Source organism: Python bivittatus, unplaced genomic scaffold, assembly GCF_059951505.1.
Source record: "Python bivittatus isolate LINGU-HERP-01145 unplaced genomic scaffold, Pbiv_v1 ctg000350_np1212, whole genome shotgun sequence".
Classification (NCBI taxonomy): Eukaryota; Metazoa; Chordata; class Lepidosauria; order Squamata; family Pythonidae; genus Python; species Python bivittatus.
The window spans coordinates 23754564-23765928 of NW_028277074.1; the positions used below are offsets into that span (position 1 = coordinate 23754564).

Consider the following 11365-nt stretch of genomic DNA (forward strand, 5'->3'; position numbering starts at 1 on the left):
CTCATGACTTTCAGGGAAGAGGCATTCCAGAGTGCAATGTGCAAAAGTGCAGAAAAGGCTCCTGAGGTTGCACTGGGGCTCTCAGCACTTGCCATAGGGCCTCTTTTGATGATCTGAGTGATCAATCATCTCGGTAGCAGCCACTTTAAAACAGTACTTGAGCTTCAGAGTCAGCAACCCAAAAAGGCAAGTAGAAGTTATCTGCTTTATTTTTTTAACCTTACAGTTTTGAGCTTTATAACTAAATACAAATAGGCAAAAAATGTCCCCATCTTAAGCCATTTCTTGGATTCTAAGCTGTATTGATCTGTTATAGCTTTATATGCCATGGCTTCATCCAAAGAATCATGGAAACTAGACACAAACTCTAGTTTACTGCTGAGAATTCTGTTTGTGGCCTCTAGTTCTTTCTTTATAGAGTTATAGCACTTCAGGTTCCTTAGAAAGGAAGAATGGGTTAAATCTATACTGAGACTCCACCCCCACCCTGTGACAATCTTTCATCCACAGAGTGAGATAAAAAAAAGCATAGGTAGTTAAGTCAAAGACTTCTATGGTTAGTGGGAAAACATAGTTCCAACATAAATTTGTTTTAACTAACCATAGTTTTCGAATAATTAAAGCTTAAGAATTCAACACACTAAACTGCAGATCTTCTCAAACAAAAGAAGAAAATTCTGATCACTCCATTTTCTTCTTTCATTGAAAGAAGAAAAAAGAAGGAACATGTCAGTGGATGACAGCAATAGAAATAGTAATTATTCTTTAGTGAACCACATAAGGCTTTTGAATGTTATCTTTCTGCCCTAAGAAAGAAGGGAAGTTAAAATATTGGTCTTTCCCACAACTCCTCATTTTTCTTTCTATTTCTTTGTTTTTCTTGCCAGCCTAGAAAACAGAACCAAGTTCAATAGAGGAAAAGAAAATCATTTTGGCAAACGTAATTGCTACATGCTCAGAAACAAAATAGTACATTACAGAAAGTGTTTTTATGAGATAAAATATTTAATTTTTTCCCAGCAGTATAGAAATTGGACATTTAATTTGTAAAACCATTCTTTGAATGCATTCTCATTAAAGTAGCCACATCTTTTTTCAAGCATGCACCAAAGTGGCTTTAAATAGATGCTCTGCTCATGCTGTTGTATGTTCCAGAATATCAATACTAGATCATTTTTGAAAGTATGCAGAGCCTGACTCTTTCTTATTGACAAGTCCTGACATTTAAGTACTTTTACTTTCTAGGAAGGAATGTTAAAACAACCCCACAATAATATATGTGGGTATGTGTATCTGACCCCTTCATGGATCACTGCCTTGTCGTGGCGAAGGGGCTTGCGTAACTCAGTGAAGCCATGAGCTATACCGTGCAGGGCCACCCAAGACGGACAGGTCATGACAGAGAGTTCTGACAAAATGTGGTCCACTGGAGAAGGAAATGGCAACCCACTCCAGTATCCTTGCCAAGAAAACCCCATGGACAATGTTAAAAGGCTAAAAGATATGATGCCGGAAGATGAGCCCCTCAGGTCGGAAGGTGTCCAATATGCTACTGGGGAAGAGCGGAGGGCATTTCCAAGTAGCTCCAGAAAGAGTGAAGCGGCTGGGCCAAAGCCGAAAGGACGTTCAGCTGTGGATGTATCTGGAAGCGAAAAGAAGGTCCGATGCTGTAAAGAACAATATTGTATAGGTACCTGGAATGTAAGATCTATGAACCAAGGCAAGCTGGATGTGGTCAAACATGAGATGACAAGATTGAACGTCGACATCTTGGGAATCAGCGAACTGAAATGGACGGGAATGGGTGAATTTAATTCGGGTGACCATTATATCTACTACTGTGGGCAAGAAACCCTTAGAAGAAATGGAGTTGCACTCATAGTGAATAAGAGAGTGGGAAAGGCAGTAATGGGGTACAACCTCAAAAACGACAGAATGATCTCAGTGCGTATCCAAGGCAAACCATTCAATATCACAGTCATCCAAGTCTATGCCCCAACCACTGATGCTGAAGAAGCTGACGTTGACCGCTTCTATGAAGACCTACAACACCTTCTAGAACTAGCACCAAAAAGATGTCCTTTTCATCATAGGGGATTGGAATGCTAAAGTAGGAAGTCAAGGAGTAATCGGAATAACAGGCAAATTTGGCCTTGGAGTACAAAATGAAGCAGGGCAAAGGCTAATAGAGTTCTGTCAAGAGAACAAGCTAGTCATAGCAAACACTCTTTTCCAACAACACAAGAGACGACTCTACACATGGACATCACCAGATGGTCAATACCGAAACCAGATTGATTATATACTTTGCAGCCAAAGATGGAGAAGCTCTATACAGACAGCAAAAACAAGACCAGGAGCTGACTGTGGCTCAGATCATGAGCTTCTTACTGCAAAATTTAGGCTTAAATTGAAGAATGTAGGGAAAACCACTAGACCACTCAGGTATGACTTAGATCATATTCCTTGTGAGTACACAGTGAAGGTGATGAATAGATTTAGAGGATTAGATTTGGTAGACAGAGTGCCTGAAGAACTATGGACGGAGGTCCGTAACATTGTACAGGAGGCAGCAACTAAAACCATCCCAAAGAAAAAGAAATGCAAGAAAGCAAAATGGCTGTCTGATGAGGCTTTACAAATAGCTGTGGAAAGAAGGAATGCGAAAAGCAAGGGTGAAAGGGAAAGATATAAGCAACTGAATGCAGATTTCCAGAGAATAGCCAGGAGAGATAAGAAGGCCTTCTTAAATGAACAATGCAAAGAAATTGAGGAAAACAATAGAATGGGGAAGACTAGAGATCTCTACAAGAAAATTGGAGATATGAAAGGAACCTTTAGTGCAAAGACGGGCATGATAAAGGACAAAAAAGGCAGGGACCTAACAGAAGCAGAAGAGATTAAGAAGAGGTGGCAAGAATACACAGAAGAACTATACAAGAAAGATCTTAATGTCCCTGATGTCCACGCTGGTGTGATCACTGACCTTGAGCCAGACATCCTAGAGAGTGAAGTCAAGTGGGCCTTAGGAAGCATTGCTAACAACAAAGCTAGTGGAGATGACAGTATTCCAGCTGAGTTATTTAAAATACTAAAAGATGATGGTGTTAAAGTGCTGCACTCAATATGCCAGCAAGTTTGGAAAACGCAACAGTGGCCACGGGATTGGAAAAGGTCAGTTTACGTTCCAATTCCAAAGAAGGGCAACGCCAAAGAATGCTCAAACTATCGCACAATTGCACTCATTTCACATGCTAGCAAGGTTATGCTCAAAATCCTACAAGCTAGGCTTCAGCAATACATGAACCGAGAACTACCGGATGTACAAGCTGGGTTTCGAAGAGGCAGAGGAACTAGAGATCAAATCGCCAACATTCGCTGGATCATGGAGAAAGCACGAGAGTTCCAGAAAAATATCTACTTCTGCTTCATTGACTATGCAAAAGCCTTTGATTGTGTGGATCACAACAAACTGTGGCAAATTCTTAAAGAGATGGGAATACCAGACCACCTTACCTGTCTCCTGAGAAATCTGTATGCGGGCCAAGAAGCAACAGTTAGAACCGGTCATGGAACAACCGATTGGTTCAAAATAGGGAAAGGTGTACGACAAGGCTGTATACTGTCACCCTGCTTATTTAACCTATATGCAGAGTACATCATGAGAAATGCCAGGCTGGAAGAATCACAAGCCGGAATTAAGATTGCAGGGAGAATCATCAACAACCTCAGATATGCGGACGATACCACCCTAATGGCAGAAAGTGAAGAAGAACTAAAGAGCCTCTTGATGAGGGTGAAAGAGGAGAGTGCAAAAGCTGGCTTGAAACTCAACATTAAAAAAACTAAGATCATGGCATCTGGAGCCATCAATTCCTGGCAAATAGAAGGGGTAGAAATGGAAGCAGTAACAGACTTCATTTATTTGGGCTCCAAGATCACCGCAGACGGAGACTGCAGCCATGAAATTAAAAGACGCTTGCTCCTTGGGAGGAAAGCTATGGCAAGCCTAGATAGCATATTAAAAAGCAGAGACGTCACCTTGCCGACAAAGATCCGCATAGTCAAAGCTATGGTTTTTCTAGTAGTAATGTATGGCTGTGAGAGCTGGACCATAAAAAAGGCCGAGCGCCGAAGAATTGATGCCTTTGAACTGTGGTGCTGGAGAAGACTCTTGAGAGTCCCCTGGACTGCTAGGAGGTCAAACCAGTCAATCTTAAAGGAAATCAACCCTGATTGCTCATTGGAAGGATCAATAATGAAGCTCAAGCTCAGATATTTTGGTCACCTAATGCGAAGAGAGATCTCTTTGGAGAAGACCCTGATGCTGGGAAAGATTGAAGGCAAAAGGAGAAGAGGACGGCAGAGGATGAGATGGTTAGATAGCATCACTGAAGCAATGAGCATGAAACTGAGCAAACTCAGGGAGGCAGTGAAGGACAGGAAGGCCTGGCGCAATATGGTTCTGGGGTCACGAAGAGTCGGACACGACTTAACGACTAAACAACAACAACAACAATGTGTATCTGAAGTTCAGCCCAAATCTACTCATATGGAACTTGAACTACTTGGAATTCTGTTATGTTTGTCAAATTTTAGGCTTGATTTTACACTATCAAAGGATTATGCATCTTTGTGGATCTGCCTAAGGTAAGAAAACAAACTTGGATCCACTTGAGGGCAGCAAATGCTTTATCTTGATTTCAGAGAGAGAATTGAAAGTTTGAATATTCTCAGTGCTCGTCAATGAAATACTTTTTGGCAGAAAATGCAAGACATTTTTGTCATCTCTTCCAGCAAAGCAAAGCAGCTGGGAGAAGTGAGGTGGCCTGCTTGTCACCTTGATGGGATTGCTCATGCAATTGGAATTGAGGCAGTTCTGCAAAGCCATAACACTTCACATAGGCCTAGTAAGTATACATTTTAAGAAGGTCTTGATGATCTGATTCTTCCCTCAGGGCCAGTATGAGCCCAGTAGTATTTTGTATGATAATTATTTGCTCCAGTGCAGTGTTTTTTTATAGATTATTATTTATATTTTAATATTTTTAATTCTTTGTTAGCCACCCAGAGTTGCTTGGTGAATGGGTAACCATAAATATGGAATGAATGAATGAATGAATGAATGAATGAATGAATGAATGAATGAATGACATTTTTAAGGAAATGTGAAGAAACAAAGGGATTGGAAAGTTCAGCATGACCAGATGTTACTTGGATGATCAACCAAAATTTCTAAAGAAGTCTAGAGGTTAGCCTACATCAGTGTAAGCAAATGCTGCCCTTCAGATGTTTTGATTATTGATGACAATGACTGGGGTAAACTGCAGTACAGAACACCCAGACACCATAAAGTTGTTTAGTTTTGACTTACAGATCACATTCCCTATGTGGAACTGTCTTTAAATGGAATTGACTTCTTATCCCCAAGTCTGCTGCAATGGAAGCTCCTAATACACAATACCATTTGTTATTAATGGGTGGAGGGGGGAGGGAGAACTTCGTTGTAATCACACTGTAATTTATAATGCCACTTTTCAGGACTGGAGAGTTTTATGTATGCCAGTCTTACCCAATCTGTTTTTTTCCAGATATTTGGTCCAATTCCCATCTTTTCTGACACTGGATGAAGATGAAAGTCCCACACATCCAGAATCTGAGGATGATTGATTTATGTCAATAACAGCTGATGCCAAGAATGGGCCATGTTGGCATGGGGGAAAAAACACTTCCGCTGCAGGTAGAAAGAACCATGAAGGGTGGGGTTAGCATGCACTGGCAATATTAGGATCTATCAGAATGGTATATACAGTCCACCTTTCTCTCCAATCTACCATTTTAATCGATGCTGTATATCCCTTCCTACAAGTACTAAGCTCCAGTACTCCAAAAACTAATATATTGTATGTAGTCATCTGAAGTGCAAAGGTCTATGTGTTTAAATTTGAGTAGAGTGTTTTAACCCAATGGAATAGCATCTGGCTACCCACCTCTGATGAGTTCTAATAGGATGAAATGGGTCACATGGTACCTCCTGGTAGTCAATGTAACTGGCAATATTAGTGCAGCTATTCAAAATGTCTCCACAAAATTAAAAGAAGTGTGTAAACTGAGTCTTTGAACTGAATATCTATGGAAACAGAACAGAAGCAAAGCATTTTCTTTGATATTACTGTATATCAGAAAAGCTCTTTTCCTTCATAATTTCAAAGTTCTTTTTCTCTGAAGCTACTCACAAAAATACCCTTGAGATGTGGGTAGGCGTTAATGATTCACAGAAGGAAGAACAGAGATATTGCAAATGAATGTAGCCTTGTTATATTTACTTTGGGGAAAAAGTTATGATCTGAGATAGTTCTCGAGGCCTTGAGAACCTTATGTTAAAAACGAAACTATTAGGAAGTGTTCCTAAGTACTCCTGAACGTTTGCCTCTATAAATTTACTGTATTTCCAAAGTATTTTGCTTCTTTTTTCTCTATATACTTTTGTCTTTCCTTCTGACAGAAGATTTCACCCAGAGATTACTACAGGCTAGGAGTTTCCAAAAATACTACAAGCAAAGTTTCCAAAGTTGAGGAAAAATGGGCAAAGCCTTCTGAAATGTTTTCTCCCAGGCATACTTTCCTGTAGAAGCAGAACTTAGTCAGGGAGAGGTGAGTCACGGGATGACTCTCTTCAATCTTCCAATTGTTGCTGATCATTCCATGTTCTATGAATGGATTTGCATGACTCACTGAACCACAAACTAGCCAACCAACATTAACCTAGACTTTTGTGTGAAGTCAGCTAATCCCATATTTTGTGCAAATCCAGGAATTTGAGTTAATTAGGTAAATGATAGTTCACTTAACCATGAGCAATTGTGTTGTGTGTGCCAGACTATGTGAATTGGGCATAGCTAAGTTTAAACACTGGGTATGGTGCCATCATGCAGAGTTTGTGCTTCCACACTAGAAGTTTGATGGTGACCCTGCAAGTTGAATGTTTGTGATTTTGAGCAAGTAAATGAACAGAGAAAAAGATAAAACATCCCATCTCCTTGGCCTTCCTTTATTAATTGTGGTATAAAGTGGTGAGGATCACAGAACATGGTGACTGTGATAAGGTATTGCACTAGGACTAGCCAGAACCAGTTTCAAGTACCTCCTCAACCATGGAAGCTCACTGGGTGACTGGAGCAGTCACTTTCTCAGCCCCACTCTCTCACTGGGTTGTTGTGGGAAACATTGGAAAGGGAATATTATGAACACTGCCTTCTCAGAGAATAGACAGAATATACATCTAATAAAGTAATAATAAAACAAACCACATTATAGCTCAGGTTATTTTCTGAAGCCAACAGCAATACTCTGTAAGATCTTAAGGTATTGCCCAGCAAAGCTAGGATACTGAGCCTCAGGTAGTTGCACAGGCTGGGCCACAGGAATGATCTGGCAGTGGCACTCACAAGTTGCCTTGGCCCTCCCAGCAACAGCAGGGCCTGGTCAGCCAGGTCAAATATTTGGTAGCCAAGGCCTACTGCGCTGAGGAGCGCTGCCCTCCGAGAGCCCCTGCCCACTCTCATGCTCTGGAGCAGATGCTACTTCTGAGACGATGTCTGCTCTCTGGGCGAGGACAGTGAGGAGGTGAGGCAAGGCTTGGCAAGGAAGATGGGATAGGAGGCAGGGCTGCCTTTGCGGGGAGGGCCAGGGAGGAAAAGGAGAATTGACACTGGCCACCCCAATGTGAGACTCCCTCTGCCAGGCATGGGGTAGAAAAAGAGCAAACGAGCAACATCTCTCTGCTGAGCAAAAAAAGGAAGGACTGCCCAATAAGAAAGAAGAGAAGAAGAGAAGAAGAGAAGAAGAGAAGAAGAGAAGAAGAGAAGAAGAGAAGAAGAGGAGAAGAGGAGAAGAGGAGAAGAGAAGAAGAGAAGAAGAGAAGAGAAAGTAGGTGAAAAAAAGAATGAAGGAAAGAAGGTTCTTCAGTATGAACCTGAAAAAATATTACATATCAACCAAGTAATAAAACCAAATGTTGATGTTCTGGTTAATGAAAAATGCTGCCAGCTAGGTAGCCAAAGTGAAATGGCTTCATTTCTAGCACTATTTTAAAAATAGCTCTGTTAGGCAGTAAAGTGGTTTTTTTTTTTAATTTAACATATTTATACTTAATGGCATATTGTGATGTTTTTCCTTTTCTTCTTCAGATTCACTAGAGACTTTAGCATCAGCATACAAAAAGCTTCAGTGATGCAGCCCTTGGACTAATCCTCATGTGGCACTTAGGATGATAACAGTTTGAGACCCCTGGCTTAGAGCTATAAGAAATAAATAAATCTACTGCAAGTGAAGACTGTAAGATAAGTTGAACCCATAAGGAACTCTGTTCAGAGACATTCTAGGGAAATAAAGTAAAGATAAAAACTTGTAATGTTCATCTTCTGAATATCTGGAGAATGTGTTCATTTCTTACTACTGAAACGGTACACAGTTAATTCATACCATGGTGATGCTTATTGTTTATTGCAGTTTATTGGCAAGCTTTCCCGACTCTGCTCCCTGCCCTATAGTCTGCGTGATGCTGGACCTCTCCTGGTAGACCTGTACTTCGTCTCTTTGTTAATCCTTGTATTGGCTAGGTCTTGGGGAGCATTTAAATTCCTTGGTCTGATGGCCTTGGCTGCACATACAGGAACACCCAGTTATTTGAATAACTTGATTACAATCTACGTTCCTCTCTGCTGCTTGGTGTGTTTATGCAATCAAGATCACTTCGTTTTAACTTGCATAAGAAATGTTCACCTCACTTTGGAGAGTCTTCTCCCATCTACCTCCTGCTCTCTGGGTTTGACTCTCCCTTGAACTACATTTGTAGTCTGATTTTTCCTAAGATTTCAACAGTCCCTTGAAACACTTTTCCTGCCAGGACTTTATGACACTGCAAGAACTTTTATTTCCAGTGCCAGTACCTGCTACCAGTTAAATTAAGGTAGTGGTGGGATTAGGGAACATTTTAAAGTAATTATTGTACTGTTTCATTGTTCATAATTGTTTGTGTTGTATTATACAGTGGTACCTCGGGTCACGAACTTAATTCGTTCCGCAACTCTGGTCGCGACCCGAATTGGTTGCGACCCGAATCAAATTTTCCCATAAGGTTCAATGTAAATACGGTTAATCTGTTCTGACCCCTAAGAATTTGGTCGCCAACCAATTTTGGTTGCCAACTGAATCAAATTTTCCCATAAGGTTCAATGTAAATATGGTTAATCCGTTCTGAACCATATGTATTTTTTTTAAAACCACAAAAATATGACACAAAGTACAGTACAGTACACTATGAAGAGAGAGAACGCTAACCTTGCTTGAGGCATGGAGGACAGGAAGGTGGGTGGGGAGGCGGTTATTGTTTGGAGGGAGAGTCCCCCCCCCACAGGAAGCCACGACCACGTGTCATGGCAGAAAAAATGGCCATGGATCCTGTTCGTCACCTGATGCGGAGTTCGCGAACGGAAGCAAAATTTTGCGAACGGTGCTGTTCATGACCCGAATTGGTCATGAACAGAAGTGTTCGTGACCCGAGTTACCACTGTATATTGATTTTCTTTGTGGGGTGCTTAGATATAAGGGTATTCCAAATAAAAGTACTACAACTATACTCCTAATTCACGTCAAACTCAACTCCTGTGACTTCACACCAAAGCCATGTAATTTTCATGGCAGCAGTGTGGAAATGGTTTGCTATTCCCTACATGAGACTTTATTTTTTAAAAAAACTTTCCAGTCTACCTATAGTCCTTATTGTACTGTAGGTGACAGTCTCCCATCCAAATACTAACCCAACCTAACTCTGCTTAGGTTCTCAACACAATTAATAGGTAATCTGGATGCTGCCACCTGCTGAGATAGTCTCTAGCCAAGACTAATGATTCTCAAAACAATGTTAATGATGTGATTGCAAATACAGCTAAATCAGATTTGCCAAAAGAGACAAGGAATTGTTGTAAAACAATATTTTAGTATTTTAATAATTATTCATTTGCTCCAAAATGGCTGAGAGTATTTTGTTTTATCTTCTGAATTTAAACCTAAATTAGTCACTCTAACCCTACTTGAGCAGTTAAAGTTTTAAAGGCATTCTTGGGTTGAAAAAAAGATCTGTTTCTAGGATACAGTGGGTGATATTTGTCATCCATTCAGTTCATTTGCATCATCTTAATTCTGTTTTGTTTCCTGTAAAAATCCACTCTCTGATGAAATGGATGCTTACCTTCAGCAGATAAAAAACACAGTGACTAGCTTACTTGATTTATTTGGTTGTTACTGAGTAGTAAAAAATAAACAGAAGTGGCAATATCTTTTTAAAAATCTTCAGCTTCAGAAAAGATCTCAAAATCCTTTTTTATTAAAAATGTTGAGTTTGTGATTCTTGGAAAGCCACCTAAATGTATTTATACTAGGAGGCTGTGAAGAATGATTTCCTGTAAAGGAAATTAATCAATGGCCTCACCATTACCCTTTCCCAGCTATTATCAGAACGATCTCCATATTACAGTATATTCATTATTTACAAGACTTGTCAGGAGATGGATGGCTATATAAATTGTATAAGCAGACAAACAAACAGTTTGTGTGGTCAGAAACCCTTTAGCTAAAATATTATGATTAAATTATAATTGATCTGAAGCTAATCAGAGAGTCTTGAATCTCATTTAGCACACACTAAGGATACTACTGTCCTGTTTAGTGGTTGGAGTTTTATATTAAAAACAGTGAAAAGCTTGCTCTGCTATTATAGGAATTCTTATGGTTGGTCTTTAGCTAAAAATAAGGAGTTGGAGGAAAAATTCAAAAGTAAAATAGTGAACTTCATCCTTACAAGGAAACATCTATCTATGTACTACAAAAAGAATTGATTCAAAATTATTTATGAAACATGAAAAGGTTGCTCAGGAAAAATGGTCAGAAGCAGCTTCAAAAACCAAAGAATATTATGTTAAAGTAAAAACAAGCTTCTTTTTCTCTCAAAGAGAAGATTTAAACACAAGATGGGTTCCAATAGGTTTGTTAATAAAAATTGGAATTTAAGAAAAAAAAACAAGGATAAAGTAAGCAGTGAGCTGGCAAATTTACAGACAATATCAATGGTACCCACAAGGATATGTGTCAAAAAAGTCAAGATGGCAGTCACTGCAGTACAATCGAAGCCTCACCCCTTTTGTATGTGCATCAGTGTCACATGCATATACAAACAGATGGGCTGCCATGACTACCATCCTGACCTTTTTGACACCCCTCCACCCTCTGGATACTGCTGGTTGATTCCAAACTATTCCGTCTGGCAACAGCCAAAAGTGATTCTTAAAAGGGTATCTTTAAATTG

General features: G+C 39.9%; 1 long non-coding RNA gene across 1 annotated transcript; it reads left to right on the forward strand.

Annotated features, from left to right (window-relative positions):
• Window positions 1-4299: 4299 nt before the first annotated feature.
• LOC148215143 (uncharacterized) lies at window positions 4300-10623 on the forward strand. The gene is made up of 4 exons (XR_015796806.1): window positions 4300-4910; window positions 5592-5740; window positions 6506-6654; window positions 8190-10623. It is a non-coding gene; the product is annotated as an uncharacterized LOC148215143 (long non-coding RNA).
• The last annotated feature ends 742 nt before the right edge of the window (window positions 10624-11365 follow it).